At 36.7% G+C, this 23,092-nt stretch overlaps 1 long non-coding RNA gene across 1 annotated transcript; it reads right to left on the bottom strand.

Annotated features, from left to right (window-relative positions):
- Positions 1-6,949: 6,949 nt before the first annotated feature.
- Positions 6,950-22,672, bottom strand: LOC125246666. Its single transcript, XR_007179911.1, has 3 exons — positions 22,272-22,672; positions 21,857-21,930; positions 6,950-7,576 (listed from the first exon to the last, which is right to left on the bottom strand). It is a non-coding gene; the product is annotated as an uncharacterized LOC125246666 (long non-coding RNA).
- Positions 22,673-23,092: the final 420 nt, after the last annotated feature.

Below are 23,092 nucleotides of genomic sequence, written 5' to 3'. Positions count from 1 at the left end.
GGAGACGTGAAGTCGGATAGTTTCTGCTTCACGTAGTGACGCCCCCCAATAATACTGCACTTGCATACTTTATTACAGCTGAAGTGAAATAAATACAATATTTGACTAACACACCGATCTTTCAAAAATACATTTTCATTCAATACTTTATGTAATGCTTACAGTGTATTTTTACAAGAATAAAGTTCAACATAAGCATATATTATTTAAATACCAATGTAGCGGGGTCTACGCTTTTTATCAGTTTTATTTTGATACACAATATAACTTCGTGACTACATGAAAAGAGCTTTAACTGTTATAAAAATACAGATTTGTGAGCATTAGTGGAACTGAAGGCGTGACAATAAACACGAAACACACGTGATCGTTGTCATGCGGTGAAACCGACCAATTATGGAACAGCTGTGTCGTCATCAGAACTCGCGCAGCTCCTCTTGAGATGCTGTGCTGGCTGACTCAGATGGCTGCTCTTGAATCGCTCTCGCGGTACTTTGAAATCATACGTCACAGTCACATGCCTTCAGCGCCAGCTCAAGTCGGACAAAAGTACTAACCGGAATGCACTGCTTCAAGTCAGCCGTCAATTGGTCTGCGCAGCGCCACATGAGCTCAAACACATCTAATGACTCTTCATGTGACTCAAATCCATCTGAGCATCAGTGTCATCATTAACAGCAGATCTTTCTCATGTTGTGTGTGAAAACTCATCTGTATCTATGAGAAAACACACGACACAAGAGACAAACAGTGGATGTTAATGATCACAGGCTCATGTGAATATGAGTTTATATCAGACAGACGTCTATATCAAACACTAGAGAACATGACAGCAGGATCACAACTGTCTGTCTGTTACATTCACGCCTTCCTGGACTCCAATTCCCAGCATCCTCCTGTTCTCCACACCTGTCTTCACTTCCCTCATCAGTCTTCCCACCATCTCCCCGGATTCCCAACACCTGTTGTCCTCGTCAGCACTCCCTTTAAGTTGGACTCACTCCCTGCACTTCTTGTCTGTGATATTGTTTGCTTTAGTGTGTTATGTTGCATCTCCAACCCTTGTTTACTACTAAAGCCTATCTTATTGTGGATTTCTGTACTTGACTCATCTCTGCAGCAATGCACATAACAGAATCACAGACCGAAACTGCTGGAGATCTGCATTTAAAAGATGGGCTTATTCCTTGTCTCTGAGATTCCTGCCTCTTCTGTGTCTCCTAAGCCATCCACAGCATCGGATTGCCTCGTTGGGTTCCGGCAGGATGGTCGATCGCTGGAGAGGTATGTGGAGGAATTTGTCAAGCTTGCTTATTTGGCGAATTGGCCAGATGCATGTTTAAACGCCTGTTTTCTGGCAGGGCTGGATGAGGACATGATTTGTTTTAAAGAACCTGCCTGTTATTTTTCCCTAGTTGATGCAATTAATCTGATTTTGTTCCTAAATTGTTCAGAGTTTGTAATTGAGGAGGTTCTCGATAGATCATACGATCCTCGTCCAGTCACCCTAGAAACACAGGCGGCCTGGCCAGTTTGCCAATCTCCATTTTCCTCCGCCTACCCCTCCAGATGGGTGTCACCTGGGCAGAGGTGTATAGTCCAGGGGTCAGAAAGTAGAAGTCCTGCCATATTTTTCATTTCACCCACTGGAGCGGTGTTAAAGTTAATGAGATAATTAAGTGATTAATTGAGTGATGATTGGCCATTATTGAAGACACCTGATGATAACAAGCAGAATCACCAAAGGAGAAAATCACAATTTTTAAGCCACCATCGTGGAGATGAGTGTTTGCTTTAGTTTGGCTCTTGACCCTTGACTTTTTAATATTAGATCTTGCTTGGGCTGTTAACTGAGTCAAGTAAATAAAAAAGAGGATCAGGTGGTGTTGGTTATGTTTTCACATAATCATTAATTGATCTGAATCACTGAACTCATTTAGAGCCTAATCTCTGAGTTAGATTAACATTATTGATTACAGCAGAACTGTGATTCTACAGCAGAAGATCAGCTTTTTCAATATAATCCAAAGGTTTTCACAAAAGTTGTTCTGAATAAAACAAAAAAATTATTTTAGGCACACACGGACATCAAGTATCAGCCTGTGAATCTCAACGACGGTGACAGGCTACATATTCTGATAAACAGATCAACTCTGAACATTAGAAAACAAGCTACTAAAAAGTCACAGAAAAAAAGCAAAAAATAAAATAGTGAGAATAAAGGAAATTACTAAAACAATTCAGCTCATAATTTATTCATGCAGCAATGCATGATGGGAGCCATGGATGAATTTTGATTGGTGGCACCCAGAATGCACTGCAACATGCTTTATGATGGCCACCACTGTTGAGATTCACAGGATGATTCTTGATGTCTGTGTCTCTAAATAAAAGTGATTTTTTTTATTTTTTTTTATCAGAACATCTTTTGCAAAATCCCTTAGATTATATTGATAAAGCTGATCTTGTGCTGTAGAATAACAGTGCTGCTGTAATCAATAATGTCAACCTAACTCAGAGATTGGGCTCTAAATGAGTTCAGGTCAAATTACAATTATGTGAAAACACAACCAACACCTGATCATTTTTACTCTTTGCTTGTCTGGCTGTTACAACTCAATTAATAGCTCAAATAAATCTAATTTTAAGAGTCAAGGGTCAAGAGCTCAACTAAAACAAACCCTCACCTTGATGATGGTAACTTAAAAATTGTGATTTTCTCCTTTGGTGATTCTGCTTGTTATCATCAGGTGTCTTCAATTATGGTCAATCATCACTCAATTTATCACTTAATTATCTCATTAACTTTAATACTGCTTCAGTGGGTGGAATGAAAAATATGGCAGGACTTCTACTTTCTGACCCCTGGACTATAAACCTCTGCACCTGGGCTGCCTAAATGGGGCCCAGACATTTTTGTCCACGGTTTCCATGGAGACCCCACATGGGTTAGCCCAGATGAACTGAACACTGCTCAGTGTGCACACTACAGGCTGTTAAATGTAACACAGAAACATGCTGGAGTTAATGAGATAATTAGGTGATAACGAGCAGAATCACTGAAGGACAGAGGAACAACAAGAACTACGACTTCAGCCACAGCCTTCGATGAAATCAACTGAAGATAAAAGACATTAAATCTCTGAAGATCTGATTAAACATCTCCACAAACAGCATTACCAGCTTCACTTATTACTAACCAGACTGACTTTATTTCTGACATAAGTCTACAAAAGTTGTTATTGAGAATTACCAGAGGTTTAGATGTTGATGATTTGTTGAAAATAAGTTTGGTTTGATGTCACTGTGATCGAGGTCAGCGCTTACTTCAGTTAAGCAGTTTGACTCTTGACTGTTTTAGTGTTAGTGTTTCTCTGGCTGCTGTTTGATGATAAAAATATAATTATCATGTAGTGGCTTTATTCACTGATCTAATGATTGAGCTTTATATGATGTATGTACTTAACTTTGAGCTGGATCTTTTCTAGAATAACAATACAGTTAAAAAATCAGATCAAAAAAATAAAACTGAAAAATACAACGTACATTAACTCCTTTAAAACACCTGCAAGATTTATTAACACACAGACATCAAGAATCAGCGTATGATTCTCAACAATGGTGACATGCTTCATGCTGCAATGCATTCTGGGTGCCTCATACAAAACTCATCCATGGCTCCCAGAATGCATTGCAGCATGAAACATGTCACCATTGTTGAGATTCATACGCTGATTCTTGATGTCTGTGTGTAAGTGAACCTTGCAGTAGGTTTGAAGTGTTTACTGAACAAAGTGTTTTTCAAATTTTCTGATTGAAACATTTTTATTGTTGCAATTCAAGAAAAAATCCAGCACAACATTAAACACATTTTGCTCATAAAAACTTAAGTGAATTCATTAATTATATACTTATCTAACAGTTGATCATATTGTCACTTGTTTCTCTTGCCACAAATAGCTAGAGCAGCCAGAAAAGCACTAAAACAGTCAAGAGTCAAACTGCTTAACTGAAGTAAGCGCTGACCTCGATCACGGTGACATCAAACCAAACTTATTTTCAACAAATCATCAACATCTAAACCTCTGGTAATTCTCAATAACAACTTTTGTAGATGAATGTCAGAAATAAAGTCAGTCTATTTAGTAATAAGTGAAGCTGGTAATGCTGTTTGTGGAGATGTTTAATCAGATCTTCAGAGATTTAATGTCTTTTATCTTCAGTTGATTTCATCGAAGGCTGTGGCTGAAGTCGTAGTTCTTGTTGTTTCTCTGTCCTTCAGCGATTCTGCTCGTTATCACCTAATTATCTCATTAACTCCAGCATGTTTCTGTGTTACATTTAACAGCCTGTAGTGTGCACACTGAGCAGTGTTCAGTTCATCTGGGCTAACCCATGTGGGGCCTCCATGGAAACCGTGGACAAAAATGTCTGGGCCCCAGTTAGGCTGCCCAGGTGACACCCATCTGGGCCCCACCATGCTATGTTGGCTGGGCTCCAGCCTCCGCCGAGTGAGATGGCTTGAGTTCATACAGGCAGAAAGTGTCGCTTGTGTTAATTCTGACACATTCACTGAGTCAATGATTCTACAGCACAAGATCAACTTTATCAATATAATCCAAAGGGTTTCTCAAAAGTTGTAATTAAAAATAAATAATAATAATACTAAACTCAAACTTTATTTTAGGCACACAAAAACATCAAGAATCAGTCTGTGAATCTCAACAGCAGTGACTGTCATAAAGCATGTTGCAGTGCATTCTGGGTGCCACCAATCAAAATTCATCCGTGGTTCCCATCATGCATTGCTGCATCAATAAATTATGAGCTGAATTGTCTTAGTAATTTTCTTTATTCTCACTATTTAAATTTTGCTGTTTTTCTGTGACTTTTTAGTAGCTTGTTTTCTAATGTTCATAGTTGATCTGTTTATCAGAATATGTTGCTTGTCACCGTCGTTGAGATTCATACGCTGATTCTTGATGTTTGTGTGTGCCTAAAAGAATGCTTTTATTTTTTTTATTCAGAACAATTTTAGATAAATCCTTCAGATAATATTGATAATCTTCTGCTGTAGAATCACAGTGCTGCTGTAATCAATAATGTAAATCTAACTCAGAGATAGGGCTCTAAATGAGTTCAGCGATTCAGATCAAATAACTATGTGAAAACATAACCAAAACCACCTGATCATCTTTTAACTTTGCTTGTCTGGTTGGTTTTAATGCAGTTAAATCTGCTCAAACAAAATCAAATATTAAAAAGTCAATGGTCAAGAGCTCAACTAAAACAAACCCTGACCTCGATGATGGTAACTTAAAAATTGTGATTTTCTCCTTTGGTGATTCTGCTTGTTATCATCAGGTGTCTTCAATAATGCTCAATCATCACTCAATTAAACACTTAATTATCTCATTAACTTTAACACTGCTTCAATGGTACTTTAACTCAGGAGTACGCAAACACATGAACACTAAGCAGTGTTATATAGCCTGGACATACTATTAGATAAATCTTACCTATTTCATTTACATATGATTTACAAATATGAATCACGTTAAAGGTACAATCTGTAAGATATTCACAGTAAAATATCCAAAAAGCACTAAGCTAGTGTTATATATTTTGTCCAGCTGATTACTAACAATATCTCTAATGTTTTCAACTACTTGTAAATCATGAGAAAGTTCCCATTCTAAACAGTGACACGGAGCAGTGCAGTCACCTGTCAATGACGTCAGTTACCCTTTGTTACCGCCTTTACTGACGTAGAAATCACATGACAACAGTGTCGTGGACAAATGCGGAAGTAGTGTCTAGCGTCCAGCAAAGCACTAGCTTGCTTGAAGCAGTTCCTTATTTACTTCTTGCACATTTTATGGTGGATTGTGTTACTTATTTATGGAACATAATTACTGTTTACCATCTGCCGCTGGTTCTGTCGACAAGGACAGCTCCCATAAACCTCATACTCATGACCGGAAAAGCGGAAGCGGTGCCGGTGACTGTGACATAATAAAAGTTCCGCTGCTCGTGAGGTGTGTGTTGCGCAATCGCTCCAGCGGCCCTGTTCAGCTTCCGGAACACTTGGTCCTGCTCTGCTTCATACTACAGTAACGTTAAAGGCGCTCTAAGCGATTCTGAGTGGAGTAACTTCCTGTTGACGTTCGAAGTGTTGTCAAACAAAACAGAGGCTAGCTAGACCCTCCCTCCTACTCCTCCTGGCCCTCCCCTCCGTGCTTCCTGAAACAGTCATGAACGCGCATTTAAAATGTAAGTAGCTTGCGTATTGACGCTGCTTGTCGGTTATTGGCTGGAGCATGTTTATTATGTTAAGTGGTCCAGGCTGCACCAGTTTGTTTTTATTGCAGTTTTCGGAGCTTGTGGCGACTACAGAGACTGCGTTTTTTTACAGTGTGTTCAGGGGACAGGCAGCTAGCGCATAGTGAGGAGATGTTTGCTGTACGTGACAAAAAAAAAATTGGGCCTAAAAACGCGTCAAATCGCTTTGAGCGCCTTTAATAATCGCATCATGAACATGAGTTCTTCCCGACTCCAATCCCTATTCTTTTGCACCGTCCGTTGAGATGGAGACCACATGTCCCAAGTTTCCGCTCTAAAACTTGGCGTCATCAAACTACGCCTTTGTTTTGAATAGGCCTCTAGCGACCTCTAGCGGAAAAAAATATTACAGATTGTACCTTTAAGTTTATTAGTTTGTTTATGTAAAAACTATGTAATCCAAATGGATGGAAAATTTGGATGTAATTCAATTACATAAAACTTAAGTTTAGACTGAAATATTTTTGGGACTCCCCTGATTCAGATCGGTCATAGTTAATGCTATGATAAAGCCCGCCGGACGTTGACATGATTGGTTACAAAGTAGTTTGATTTTTCAAACCGTCTTTGGTTCACTGCAGTTTTAAAGAAAAAAACACTCAGCTGATGAATTTGCACATGGTTTGTTTTAAAGCATATTTAAAACACTACATAGACATATAAACAACATTAAAAACTGATTTTCACCACAAGGTGTCTTTAAGATTTTTTTTGTGAACATGACCCATGTTGTTGTTCTTTGACATGCTGTTTCGCACACACCCAGGAACTCAACAACACTTCCACACCAGGAAGAGACTATCGTGTAATTTCTCTTTCATGACTCTCTACTTTCTTGAGTAAAGAAAACAGAATGAGCAATTAATGAAGGAGGAAAATTTCAACAAGGATTTATGAGAAATTTGTTTCTGAACAAACAGCAGATTTTTCTGATTTTCATGGTTATTCATTTTTGAAACTATCATTCAGAAAGTGAAAGTAAGAGATAAAGTTTAGATCTCTGAAGCTCAAAATGGCGTCACTGCATGTATCTGGAGAAGAACTTTCTTGTTCGGTGTGCTCTGAAATCTTCAAGTCTCCTGTTCTTCTGTCCTGTAGTCACAGTTTCTGTAAAGAGTGTCTTCAACAGTTCTGGAAAACCAAAACAACTCAGGAGTGTCCTGTCTGCAGGAGAAGATCCTCAAAACTCGAACCTCCAGTTAATCTTGCATTAAAGAACTTGTGTGAGTCGTTCCTGAAGGAGAGAAATAAGATCCGTTCATCAGAGTCTGAGGAGATCTGCAGTTTACACAATGAGAAACTCAAACTCTTCTGTCTGGAGGACAAACAGCCTGTGTGTGTAGTGTGCAGAGATTCACTGAAACACGTCAAACACACATTCAGACCCATCAGTGAAGCTGTTTCATCATACAAGGTAAGAGATTTATTTCTGAGGATTAAAGCTTGTCGATCATACAAATGTCTCAATACCATTTTGCACATAGTGTATACATTGGCGTACAGAGACCCCACCCGCTGATGGGCCATGTCGCAGATTCACCTATTTTCTACCACCCACACAGCTAAAGGACTCCGTGGCGGATCCACAGCGGAGGTATCGCGCAGAGGTGGAAAGTCCAGGGCTCAAAAAGTAAAAGTCCTGCCATATTTTTTTTTCAACCCACTGAAGCGGTCTTAAAGTTAATGAGATAATTAAGTAATTAATTGAGTGATGATTGAGCATTATTGAAGACACCTGATGATAACAAGCAGAATCACCAAAGGAGAAAATCACAATTTTTAAGTTACCATCATCGAGGTCAGGGTTTCTTTTAGTTGAGCTCTTGACCCTTGACTTCTTAATAATAAAATTTATTTGGGCAGTTTTAACTGCATTAAAACCAACCAGACAAGCAAAGTTAAAAGATGAACAGGTGGTGTTGGTTATGTTTTCTCAAAATCATTATTTGACATGAATCACTGAACTCATTTAGAGCTCAATCTCTGAGTTATATTTACGTTATTGATTACAGCAGCACTGTGATTCTGCAGCAGAAGATCCAGTTTTTTTTTTTCAAAATAATTCAATCATCAAAAGTTGTTCTTACAAAAAAAAAGGCTTTCATTTAGACACAGACATCAAGAATCAGCCTGTGAATCTCAACAATGGTGAGAATAATAAAGCATGTTGCAGTGCATTCTGGGTGCCACCAATCAAAACTCATCCACGGCTCCCATCATGCATTGCTGCATGAATAAATTATGAGCTGAATTGTCTTAGTAATTTCTTTATTCTCACTATTTAAATTTTGCTGTTTTTCTGTGACTTTTTAGTAGCTTGTTTTCTAATGTTCAGAGTTGATCAGTTTATCAGAATATGTTGCTTGTCACCGTCGTTGAGATTCATATGCTGATTCTTGATGTCTGTGTGTGCCTAAAAAAAGGATTTTTTTTTTTTTTTTTGATCAGAACAACTTTTAAGAAATCCTTCATATTTTATTGATAAAACTGATCGTCTGTAGAATCACAGTGCTGCTGTAATCAATAATGTAAATCTAACTCAGAGATTGTGTTCTAAATGAGATCAGATCAAATAATGATTATGTGAAAACATAACCAACACCCCCTGATCATCTTTTCTCTTTGCTTGTCCGGCTGTTATAACTCAGTTACAACAGCCCAAACAAATTCCAATATTAAAAAGTCAAGGGTCAAGAGCCCAACTAAAGCAAACCGTGACCTCTGTGATGGTAACTTAAAAATTGTGATTTTCTCCTTTGGTGATTCTGCTTGTTATCATCAGGTGTCTTCAATAATGCTCAATCATCACTCAATTAATCACTTATTTATCTCATTAACTTTAACAGCGCTTCAGCGGGTGAAAAAAAAAAATATAGCAGGACTTTTACTTTCTGACCCCTGGACTATACACCTCTGCCGCGAACGGACCCGTATCGGAGTCCACTTGCGCGCAGTGACGGATCTGTAACGAAGGCGGATCGCGGACCCCGCCTTGGCTCCGCGCTGCATCCACTCCGCATCCGCGATTAAAACCTTACCTCCGTGGCGGGTCCGTTTGGGACCCGCAAATTGATACAACCGTTACAGTAAAGGCGCGTGCGCGTCCGCGGATCCGACATGGGTCCGCTCAAGACCCGCTGATTGACAGTAGAATTTATGGCAGGGATGGACAACTCCGGTCCTGGAGGGCCGGTGTCCAGCAGAGTTTAGCTCCAACCCTAATCAAACACACCTGAACCAGCTAATCAAGGTCTTTAGGATTAGTACACAGCAAAAACTGCAGTGTTAAATTAACTCTCCTGGGAGTACATGTGAGACCATACTCAAGAGTGTTAAAGTGTTAAAATAAGAGTGTTAAAAGAACACTGAAAAGTGTTAAAGTTAATAAGATAATTAAGTGATTAATTGAGTAATGATTGACCATTATTGAAGACACCTGATGATAACAAGCAGAATCACCAAAGGAGAAAATCACAATTTTTAAGCCACCATCGTGGAGATGAGGGTTTGCTTTAGTTGGGCTCTTGTCCCTTGACTTTTTAAAATAATATTTAGCTTGGGCTGTTTTAACTGGGTTATGACATCCAGACAAACAAATGGAAAAAATGATCAGGTGGTGTTGGTTATGTTTTCACATAATCATTATTTGACCTAAATCACTGGACTCATTTAGAGCCCAATCTCTGAGTTAGATTGACATTATGATTACAGCAGAACTGTGATTCTACAGCAGATCAGCTTTATCAATATAATCTGAAGGATTTCACAAACAGTTCTGAGCAAAAAAAAATGTTTCTCTTAGGCACACACAGACATCAAGTATCAGCCTGTGAATCTCAACAGTGGTGAGAATAATAAAGCATGTTGCAGTGTATTCTGGGTGCCACCAATCAAAATTCATCCATGGCTCCCATCATGCATTGCTGAATGAATAAATTATGAGCTGGATTGTTTTAGTAATTTCCTTTATTCTCATATTTTATTTTGTTCCGTTTATGCGACTTTTAGTAGCTTGTTTTCTAATGTTCAGAGTTTGATCTGTTGATCAGAATATGTTGCTTGTCACCGTCATTGAGATTCACAGGCTGATTCTTGATGTCTGTGTGTGCCTAAGAGAAAGATTCTTTTTTTTTTTGCTCAGAACAACTGTTTGTGAAATCCTTCAAATTATATTGATAGAGCTGATCTTGTGCTGTAGAATCACAGTTCTGCTGTAATCAATAATGTCAATCTAACTCAGAGATTGGGCTCTAAATGAGTTCAGATATTCAGACCAAATAATGATTATGTGAAAACATAACCAACACCACCTGATCATTTTTTCCATTTGTTTGTCTGGATGTCATAACTCAGTTAAAACAGCCCAAACTAAATATTATTTTAAAAAGTCAAGGGACAAGAGCCCAACTAAAGCAAACCCTCATCTCCACGATGGTGGCTTAAAAATTGTGATTTTCTCCTTTGGTGATTCTGCTTGTTATCATCAGGTGTCTTCAATAATGGTCAATCATTACTCAATTAATCACTTAATTATCTTATTAACTTTAACACTTTTCAGTGTTCTTTTAACACTCTTATTTTAACACTTTAACACTCTTGAGTATGGTCTCACATGTACTCCCAGGAGAGTTAATTTAACACTGCAGTTTTTGCTGTGTACTAATCCTAAAGACCTTGATTAGCTGGTTCAGGTGTGTTTGATTAGGATTGGAGCTAAACTCTGCTGGACACCGGCCCTCCAGGACCGGAGTTGTCCATCCCTGATTTATGGCGTCGCCCGGATGCGGACCTGATCCTCTGGGCGGCGTCAAAACAAATGTGACAGTCACGCGGATTTGGCGACTTGAATGCGGATCCGCCTAGGAGTCCCCTGCTGTGTGGGCAGTAGCCTTTTAGAACCGAACTCAATTGACTTAAGATGAATTTAAGATCACAGGAAATAGTGCTAAATTACAAAGATAAAAAAAAAGAAAGAAAGAAAAAGTTAATGTTGTTTCTGTCGCCCATTTGTAAGTTACAGAAGCAGGCCTTGACACGCTGTTACTGTAATAGCAGAAGTGTGCTATTAGCTGATGTAGAAAAACTTAGCTAAAATATGTTTGGTCTTTGCTGAGACACATTATTATTATTATTATTATTATTATTATTATTATTTTGCACAAATGTATTTACCCTATCGCCTACTAGTTCTGTTAATTCTTTATTATTCTACTGTGAATACATGAATTTTGTTTAGGTCTATATCATTTTATGCACCGAAATTACTGAAAATTTGCGGCTATGTTCTGTTGAAATAGTTTTGGAGGGCTGAAAACAGCAATGTTTAAATATAGCTGCAAGCAGTGATGGCGGCCCCAAGCCCGGTTGCACCACCAACCCGGTGGCTTCAGGGCAACTGTGCACAGTGGGCAATATGCATTTAAAACCTCCCTGAACTATCATTTGTGCAACAGTCTTATGCTCCAAAAGCATGCTTTCATTAAATTTCAATATGTGTGGTATAAAAAATAAAATTATAAAATTAATAAATAGAGCCAAAGGGGGGGCGCACGTGCGCATATCATGGAGTAGTCGCCTTTTTCTGAGCTCTTCTCCGTTGACGTTACATTTCGAATATTTTTGTAATTAAAGTACCGTCAATCCACTTCACAGTCGATATTGACTTACTGAGAGTCAAATTTAGTAAGTTGTCTTGAATATTTAGTGAAATTTAAGTGCGTTCAGGGTGATTTTCGTTACTTCGCTGACTCGTTCTGTCAGGAAAATGGCGTCTAAGAAATCCTCAAAAACGGTTGCAACTAAGGAGGATGTCAACTCAGGTGATCCTATTTCACAGGGAAATGTGAATGCGATACTTGTCGCAATCGGTACCCAAGGGGGATGATTTTAAAAAGTTGATAGAGGATAAGATGACAGCATTAATCAAACAGTTTCAGTCTTATATGTCTGAGTGTTTAACCCAATTTTTAGAGACCAAATGACAAGGGGGATGTTTCAGACTCTTGTTTGTGGGAAACTTGTAAAGTTGTGTTAAGAGGTCATATTATTACATATGAATCTTCGTTGAGCAGGGAAAAGCGTAGGCTTCTGCCCACATAGCAACATTGTGTCGGCCCAGAACCGGCCCACATCTGGCACATGTGGCATGATGATCTGGCCCCACATGCTGCAATGAATTACGGCCCTTGTGTGGGCCGTTTCTGTTTGCCAGATCTGAGCCACAAGCAGGCCACAGCAATGCCACATGTCAGCCAAGAGCAAAGAAATAAACCAGAACTGGACCTTATCTGAGCCACAAAATCTGTGTATATTAAGTATAGAGTGATCTCAGCCTTAATAAGCCTGTTAACAAGCAGAATCATTAAAGGAAAGAAGAGAACAGAAAAAGAAATGAGCAGAAACACAAGAACTACAACTGACTTCAGCCGCAGCCTTAGATGAAATCAACTGAAGATGAAAGAAGACATTGAGTCTCTCAAGATTTCAACAGATGATGATTAAACAACTCTACAAACAGCATTACCAGATTCACTTATTACTAACCACATTGACTTTATGTTAGACATCAACAAAGGTTGTTATTGAGAATTAACAGAGGTTTAACTCTGTTTCATTTGAAGTCACCATAATGGTGAATAGTTGTTCCATTAGTTGGGCTCTTAACTCTTATTATACATTTATTTTCTCTGGCTGCTGTGACAGTGTGTTTGTTAAACACATTTGCAGTAGTAAAGACAGCTGAAGTAAAATGACATCATATGATGATTGTTATCTGTTGATTGTTTTGTGTCATCATGAAATGGCCTGATGTCATTTTAACCTAATAATTGTGCTGTGCTATTAATTTATATTATAACCCTGTGTTACTACAGAATGAATTATTGCACCAATCAGAAGATTTTAACAGACATGAGCACTAAAAGTTAGTTCATGATGACACACACAGACATCAAGAATCAGCCTATGAATCTCAACAGTGGTGACAATTAAAAGTGGGATGCATGCTGGGTACCAGCATACTACAAAACACCCAGCATGCATTGCAGCATGGCACTTTTGATTGTCACCATAGTTGAGATTCATATGCTGATTCTTGATGTCTGTGTCTTTCATCATAGACTATTTTTTAGTGCTCATGTCTGTTAAAATCTTCTGATTGGTGCAATAGTTCATTCTGTAGTAACACAGGGTTATAATGTAAATGTATTAACGGCAACACAATTGTTAGATTCAAAAGACATCAGGGGCAATTTCATGATGACTACAAAACAACCAACAGACAGCTATCATCTTCGAATGAAAGAGTTAAACCTCTGTTAATTCTCAATAACAACTTTTGTTGATGTCTAACAGAAATATAGTCAATCTGGTAAGTAATAAGTGAATCTGTTAATGCTGTTTGTAGAGTTGTTTAATCATCCTCTGTTGAAATCTTGAGAGATTTAATGTCTTTCATCTTCAGTTGATTTCATCTAAGGCTGTGGCTGAAGTCAGTTGTAGTTCTTGTGTTTCTGCTCATTTCTTTTTCTGTTCTCTTCTTTCCTTTAATGATTCTGCTTGTTAACAGGCTTATTAAGGCTGAGATCACTCTATACTTAATATACACAGATTTTGTGGCTCAGATAAGGTCCAGTTCTGGTTTATTTCTTTGCTCTTGGCTGACATGTGGCATTGCTGTGGCCTGCTTGTGGCTCAGATCTGGCAAACAGAAACGGCCCACACAAGGGCCGTAATTCATTGCAGCATGTGGGCCAGATCATCATGCCACATGTGCCAGATGTGGGCCGGTTCTGGGCCGACACAATGTTGCTATGTGGGATGTTTCCCAGCAAACAGGGAATGTTAACATAACTTTTACTACACTGTTAGACCTTGCCAGGCTTTTTTTTTTACAGTAAAATACTGGCAACAGAGTTTCTAGTACTTTGCTGTTGATTGTATAGTTATTTACTGTAATCTACAGTAGGTCATTGTAAAATACCATGCATTAAAATAAAACTTGTATTTTCATTCATTTAATTTGCAGAAACCAACAGTCTCAAATTGCCCGACTGCGATTCAAATTAAATATTCCAGCCCATAAAGTACTGCATACACAGTAAAATCCCCAGAGTTAAATCAACTCTGCTCAGAGAACATTTAGTCCCTCTTTAAACAGCAGAGGTGGGAAGTCCAGAAAGTAAAAGTCCTGCCATATTTTTATTCCACCCACTGAAGCATTAATGAGATAAATAAGTGATTAATTGAGTGATGATTGAGCATTATTGAAGACACCTGATGATAACAAGCAGAATCAACAAAGGAGAAAATCACAATTTTTAAGTTACCATCATCGAGGTCAGGGTTTGTTTTAGTTGAGCTCTTGACCCTTGACTTTTTAATGTTAAATTTGTTTGAGCAGTTTTAGCTGCATTAAAACCAACCAGACAAGCAAAGTTAAAAGATGATCAGAACTAAAACAAATCCTGACCACCATGATGGTGGTGTAATTTTTTTTGACCAATAGATCAATTAGATCTTTAGAGATTTAATCTAAGGCTGTGGCTTAAGTCAGCTGTAGTTCTTGTGTTTCTCTTTTCTTCAGTGATTCTGCTTGTTAACAGCAGGTGTTCATCATTAATGTTCAAACATCACTTAATGAATTGCTTAATTATCTCATTAACTCTAACTCTGCTTTAGTGTTACTTTAACACTATTTAGAGAGGGACCAAATGTTATCTGACCAGAGTTGATTTAACTCTGGGGATTTTACTGTATAATTACAAAGAATTTACAATGTAACTTTCGATAATTATAGTGTACCTATAAAGTAAGTATGTGTAAGTATAGGGGAACAATATGTAAGTCTGAATAAAGGGGTAACAACCAGGAAAATAACAAATTATTTATTCTGTAAGTATTTAAGAACTAAGGGGTACTTATACTATTATGATAGACAACAATCTTACGTTTGGGAGCAATTTAGCGAGAAAGTGCACTGATTAAGTTGTTTCAAGGAAAGTAGAAAGAACTATTGCAATCTTTTTTAATACATGGGGAAATATACTTTTGTTTCATGTAGTTACAGGGTAAGTAATAAAAAACGCAAACAATCTGATATCACTCTGAAACCTTTATTTGAAAAACAGCTTATTTCAAAACAGGTCTACAACACTTATTTTTCATTTATTAATTTTTTTAAATAAAATTTTCATTTCAAATTCTACACAGCAAAAACTGCAGTGTTAAATTAACTCTCCTGGGAGTACATGTGAGACCATACTCAAGAGTGATTCTTGATGTCTGTGTGTGCCTAAAAGAAAGTTTTTTTTTTTTTTTTTTTTTTAAATCAGAACATAACATAAGAACATAAAAACGGGCTGATGACTTCCTTGTTCTATGAAGTCCCTCCTTCAGAAATACGTAACGAGTTCTGATTGTGCCAGCGGTTCCTGTGTTGTGATTCGACAGCAGCTTAGCGAACCTTGCCCGGAAAGGTCACGCCTCTTACCATAACGTGGAGATGCACGCGCTCAGTGTTATTGTAAACATGTCTTTAATTTTACCCTATCAATTTGAGCCGGAATCAGACCCGGTGATTGGACTGCGGGATGAAAATAACAGCGTTTCGACGACATGGCGACAAACACACTCTACAAACGCAACTCTTGTGTATTCCTGTGGGCGGAGGTTAGTCAAAAAACTGTTTTAGTGACGTCATTACAGAAGGAAGTAGAGGGATGTAGTCCAAACTGGCCGTTCGATGTAGGCGACTTCTGTTAAATAAAATATCTCGCTTGGCATTGAACTTTGAGCTTTAAAATTTTACAGATTTTATTTATTCTCTAACAACAACATTACACACTAACTAAAGTTTGAAACATAGGATCATGAAGTACAGGACCTTTAAAACAGCCCAAACAAAATTTTATTTTAAAAAGTTAAGGGTCAAGAGCTCAACTAAAACAAACCCTGACCTCGATAATGGTAACTTAAAAATTGTGATTTTCTCCTTTGGTGATTCTGCTTGTTATCATCAGGTGTCTTCAATAATGCTCAATCATCACTGTTAATCACTTATTTATCTCATTAATGCTTCAGTGGGTGGAATAAAAATATGGCAGGACTTTTACTTTCTGACCTCTGGACTACACCTCTGTGGACAATGAACACAGGTGGATTTTATTGATGGCATTTTGAATGCACAGAGATACCGTGTCGAGATCCTGAGGCCCATTGTTGTGCCATTCAGCCAGAGGTGGAGATTCCAGGGGTCAGAAAGTAAAAGTCCTGCCATATTTTTATCTCATCCACTGAAGCATTAATGAGATAAATAAGTGATTAATTGAGTGATGATTGAGCATTATTGAAGACACCTGATGATAACAAGCAGAATCACCAAAGGAGAAAATCACAATTTTTAAGTTACCATCATCAAGGTCAGGGTTTGTTTTAGTTGAGCTCTTGACCCTTGCCTTTTTAGTATTAGATTTTGTTTGGGCAGTTTTAACTGCATTAAAACCAACCAGACAAGCAAAGTTAAAAGATGATCAGGTGTTGTTGGTTATGTTTTCTCAAAACCATTATTTGATCTGAATCACTGAACTCATTTACAGCCCAATCTCTGAGTTAGTTTTACATTATTGATTACAGCAGCACTGTGATTCTGCAGAAGATCAGCTTACACAATACAGAATTATTTTTAAAAAAAAAAAAGTTGTCCTTATCACAAAAAAAAAAATAAAAACTTCTTTTAGGCACACACAGACATCAAGTATCAGCCTGTGAATCTCAACGACGGTGACAAGCAACATATTCTGATCAACAGATCAATTCTGAACATTAGAAAACAAGCTACTAAAAAGTCACAGAAAAACAGCAAAATTTTAATAGTGAGAATAAATGAAATTACTAAGACAATTTAGCCCATAATTTATTCATACAGCAATGCATGATGGGAGCCATGGATGAATTTTGATTGGTGGCTCCCAGAATGCACTGCAACATGCTTTATGATGGTCACCACTGTTGAGATTCACAGGATGATTCTTGATGTTTGTGTGTTTAAATGAGCACTTTTTTTTTTTTTTTTTTTTTAAATCAGAACTCTTAAAAAAAAAAATTGTATTGTAAAAGCTGATCTTGTGCTGTAGAATCACAGTTCTGCTGTAATCGATAATGTAAATCTAACTCAGAGATTGGGCTCTAAATGAGTTCAGTGATTGAGACCAAATATGTAAAAACATAACCAACAACACCTGACCATCTTCTAACTTTGTTTGTCTGTTTGGTTTTAATGCAGTTAAAACTGCCCAAACAAAATCTAATATTAAACAGTCAAGGATCAAGAGCTCAACTAAAACAAACCCTGACCTCGATGATGGTAACTTAAAAATTTTGATTTTCTCCTTTGGTGATTCTGCTTGTTATCATCAGGTGTCTTCAATAATGCTCAATCGTCACTCAATTAATCACTTATTTATCTCATTAATGCTTCAGTGGGTGGAATAAAAATATGGCAGGACTTTTACTTTCTGACCCCTGGAATCTCCACCTCTGCATTCAGCAACAACTATCACCTCATGTTGCAGCATGATGCATGGCCCCATGTTGCAAGCATCTGTACACAATTCCTGGAAACTGAAAACATCCCACTTTTATTGTGGCCAGCCTAAGGCACACCTGTGCAATAATCATGCTGTCTAATCAGTATCTTGATATGCCACACCTGTGAGGTGGATAGATCATCTCTGCAAAGCAGAAGTACTCACTAACACAGATTTGTGAACAATATTTGAGAGAAATGGGCCTTTTGTGTACATAGAATAAGTTTTAGATCTTTGAGTTCAGCTCATGAAAAATGGGGGCAAAAACAAAAGTGTTGCGTTTATAATTTTGTTCAATGTCAAGACCTCCAGCATGCATAATCAACGTTTCTTGAACATGAACACAAGAACTACAATTGTCTTCCAGCTATTGCACATTACTACACTGACCAGTTAAACTTTATTTCTACAGAAGATCTTATTGATAACATAAATGTACATGTTGATGTTTTATCGAAAATGTTTGGTTTGGTGTCAAACCAGTGTTTGGTGTAGTTGAACTCTTGACCCTTGACTTTTTATTGATTAATTTTTGTTTTTGCAAGCCTCATTTATTATGGCAAAAACAAATGTGGAGAAAAAAATTATTGAGTGCTGATGATTATGTGTTGATGAAAAAATAACCATTAAACAGTCTCTTGATTCACTGAACTCAAGCTGTGTTTAATCCCTTGTATTACATAATCACCACTGTGAAACTACAGAAAGAGCTCCAAAAACGATCAGTTAAAAAGATTTTTTTAAACACCATGCAAAAAACAAACAAAAAAAAAAAACAACAAAAAAGTAAATGCAGATTTATTTAGACACAAAGATATAAAAAAAATCTAACCATCTCAACAATGGTGGCAATAAAATGACCATTCAGATGCAGAATTTATTCATGCTGCAGTGCATTCTGGTAGTTTTGTATTATGCTGGCACCCAGCATGCATTGCAACATTAAATTTTTGGATGTCACCATTGTAGAGATTCATATTCTGATTGTTGATGTCTCTGCTATCCAAGTTATGCAGGAGCTTAATATGTTTTATGTATTATATGACTTCAGTATTTTTATGGATGACTGATTACTGAAACATTGCTAGTTCTTACTAGTGATGTGTCGTTCTTGAACGATTCGTTCATTTTGAACGAATCTTTAATGTGACTCGGGAAGAACGAGTCGTCTCGGGGGGTGATTCGTTCAGTCGCGCATGTGCAATATTCTATAGGGTGTGATTTAGAACACAGCCTCTGAGTGTCGACTTTGAGCGATGTTAAAGGGTTAGTTCACCCAAAAATGAAAGTTCTGTCATTAATTACTCACCCTCATGTCGTTCCACACCCACAAGACCTTCGTTCATCTTCAGAACACAAATTAATTTTAGTTGAAATCCGATTGCTCTGTGAGGCCTTTATAGGGAGCAACGACGCACCAAAAATATTCTTGTTGCTTTATAATATTAATATTAAACCACTATACTCACATGAACTGATTTAAATATGTTTTTAGTACATTAATGGATCTTGAGAGAGGAAATGTCATTACTGGCTATGGAGGCCTCACGGAGCCATCGGATTTCAAGTAAATTATCGTAATTTGTGTTCTGAAGATGAACGAAGGTCTTGCGGGTGTGGAACAACATGAGGGTGAGCAGTGGTGTAATGTAATGAAGTAATAATACTTTGTTACAGTACTTAAGTATTTTTTGGGAGAATCTGTACTTTACTTGAGTTTTTATATTTCTGTCAACTTTTACTTTTACTCCACTACATTTCCTAAATAAAATGTATACTTTTACTCCGATACATTTTCCCAAAGCATTTTCGTTACTTACTACAAAATAAAGTCGGAAGAACACAAACTGTAAGCAAGCATGTGCAAACAAGTGCTCGCACAACCGCGGTTGATTTTCCGGGTTGCGTCCATTGCTGGAGCGGCTGAGAAGAGAGCGCTGTCATTACGAGACATTACGAGAGCGACCTCTAGAGGCGAAATAAAAACTATCATTGATGCCTCGTATGTTTTTTTTTTTTTTTTGACACGTGACGTGAGGCTGCGCACTGCACAGAGCGGGTCACTTCAAAAACGGATTTAAAACGGACAACAAAACGGTATGTTATACAGTGTACACTACTGTACATGTTTTCATATCATTATAAAGTAATTCGTTTATTGACTAGATGCTGCATTAGTGGTGAACAGTATGTTTGCCGTCGAGGCTGAAAGGATGCTAACATTAGTACCTCAAGCAGTTAAAACAATGTGACAAAAACACAAACTGTTTAATGTCATGTTTGTTATCTATTTGTTCGCTGTTATGCATTCATTATCCAGTGAAGTTGCATATTTAATCTGTATCCTCATCATGCAGTGACAGAAACATAAATCAGAAATGTATTCGATTTCAGTTATTTATTTTTCGGCACTGTAACACATTTTGAATAGATAATCAAGTATTCTAAAATAGAACCAAATAATGTGTGAAAGTATACATATAATAGACCCATGCTCTGCCTTAGTGTGTAAAGATGGTAATTTTTAAGCATGACTGTTTGGATTTATAGGAAATGAAAACACTTTACAATAAGAGTCCATTTGTAACATTAAATAAGGTTATTAAAAATATTGTTCATTTTTAACATTTACATTTTAACATTTTAAAGTTGTCTCTTACATTAGTTATAATGCACTATGAATTAACATGAACGATCAATGTATAATTAATATATTAGTATTTTTTATATTTAAAACTTACAATAAACATTTAGCCCTTTTTTAATTCAAAGAAACAAAATGTAAGAGTTAAAATTGAACACAATCTTGCTGCTCAAACTGTGTAAAACAATTTTTAATATTTTTTTTTGCTCCTTTTGTATTTTACATTTACTTTTATTTTCAATACTTAAGTACGTTTAATATCAAAAAAATACTTTTTGTACTTAAGTACAAAAAATATCACATACTTTACAACTTTTACTCAAGTAACATTCTAAACAGTGACTTTAACTTCTACCAAAGTCATTTTCTGGTAAGATAACTATACTTTTACTCAAGTATGGTTTTCGAGTACTTTATACACCACTGAGGGTGAGTAATTAATGACAGAACTTTCATTTTTGGGTGAACTAACCCTTTAACATCGCTCAAAGTCGACACTCAGAGGCTGTGTTCCAAATCACACTCTATACCCTCATTCACTATTCCCTACATTAGTTCACTATTATAGTCCACTTGAGAGAATAAATGGAAACACATGTGAATTCAGACAATGATGAACACCTGATGAGCAGAATCACTGAAGGACAGAGAAACAAGACCAGAAAAAAGAGACGAGCAGAAACACAAGAACTACAACTGACTTTTCATTTTTGGGTGAACTAACCCTTTAACTCACAGTATATTCCTGTAGGCTACTTTCTCCAAAATGACAAATATTACCCAGAATGCATTGTTTTCTAAGGTATATTCCAATTTTAATGGAAAATGGTTTGCTACTGTCACAATTTGGCCATTTTCTTACAGCAAGGTTTAACAGTGAGTGTACACATGGTTATGGAATTATTAACTGAAATGTAAAGATGCTTTTTATAGTGCCACCTTGTGGCCAATGTTCACAAAACTTGGTACAAGTATTAATTGTTATAAAATGTACACCCCACAAAGAAAATACATACCAATTTTCAATTTCATGAATCATGGTTGCAGAGTTATAATGTTTTTATTTATTTATTTATTTTTGCAGCGCTTGGTGGAATTTTATGAAAATTGATCCAAATCCTAACTTTTTTGCCAGCATTGTCTAGCTGCTGTGTTCTTATTTTGGTGATCAAACCAATGTTGTTATAAATAATTTTGCTACATAAATGATGGTGTTCATCTTGGAATCTTTTGGAATCAATAATAAATTTAAGACAGAAAATAATGATAAATGATGTAGTCTTACCCTTCTGATGACAAGTGAGATTCTTAACTGGTTTGAAAGTTGGAGGGTCTTCCAGTTTACAAAGCGGTTTCACGCTTTGAAAAACATAGACATTATATAAATAGCATAATTTTTTTAATGGGAATATTAAAACTCCTTAGCGTTTTGCTATATTTTGTTCGTGTTGTTTTTTAAATATTATACTTGCAGAGGAACTCATTATTTCAAGATCAACATCAATAAATTTAATTTAAAAATAGCATATGTGAAGAGCAATACAAAAAGCTAGCAAACAATATGCATATGCACTGTTATTTACTTCATTGTTTATGAAATATTGTCATTAGTTAGTCCTTAAGTTCTGTGAAAAACTTCTTGACAGTGATCAGACATAATTTCACTACAGATCATAATTCTGTAAAATGGATATACTTACAATATTATCTGTGCTGAACAGTCCGTCTTTTTCAACTGGCAAAAATGAACTAGACAGATAACTAGATCAGGAAGCTGATTTATACTGAAGCCAACGCCCATTTTCTGAAAGTCACATGCTTTTTAGGAAAACCATAAATGTGTTTCATACTGATCAACGAGATTAAGAAGCGTTTTCGAAAGTAAGCATGCTCTCTGTTTTTGAGCTGAATTCTCATTAAGATGTGTAATTATAAGGAAATTATGCTATGTGGTATAACCATACTTTTTAGCTAAAAATCAGAGTAATGAAAATTGCATGTAAACTGGAATGAAGAGTTCTGCTCATGTCATGTAAACATCTTACAGCAATCAATGCTGCCTTCACGTGCAATCGAAAATTTTATATAATTCCCACTCGTGATTATGAGCTCATTGCATTTAAGTTTCCAAAGGGCTTTCATGGGCAATTTTTATCTAGGAAACTCAATAATTCCTAGAGCATGTGAAGGCAGCATAAGAACTTACTATCATTATGAGAAATAATTGTATTATTGGTGCACATGTAAACGTAGTCAATGAAGCAGTGTTGAAGTTAACAAAATAATTAAGTGATTAATTAAGTGATTGAGAATTAGTGAAGTAAAATACAGGTAATAATATCTGTGTGTATTTAAAGAGTGCCATTGCTCAAAAAATTTAAGTTGTCACCGGGGATGAATTTAAATGATATGTAATTGTTAATGCATAACCTATTTAATCAAAAACTGCGCTCTGAATAAAATTAGTGAAGGAGGGTGTTACATGATGATTATATTTTTATCATCAAGCTAACATCATCTG

This window comes from Megalobrama amblycephala, linkage group LG15 (genome assembly GCF_018812025.1).
Source record: "Megalobrama amblycephala isolate DHTTF-2021 linkage group LG15, ASM1881202v1, whole genome shotgun sequence".
NCBI lineage: Eukaryota > Metazoa > Chordata > Actinopteri > Cypriniformes > Xenocyprididae > Megalobrama > Megalobrama amblycephala.
This window is presented reverse-complemented; position numbering and strand designations above follow the sequence as displayed.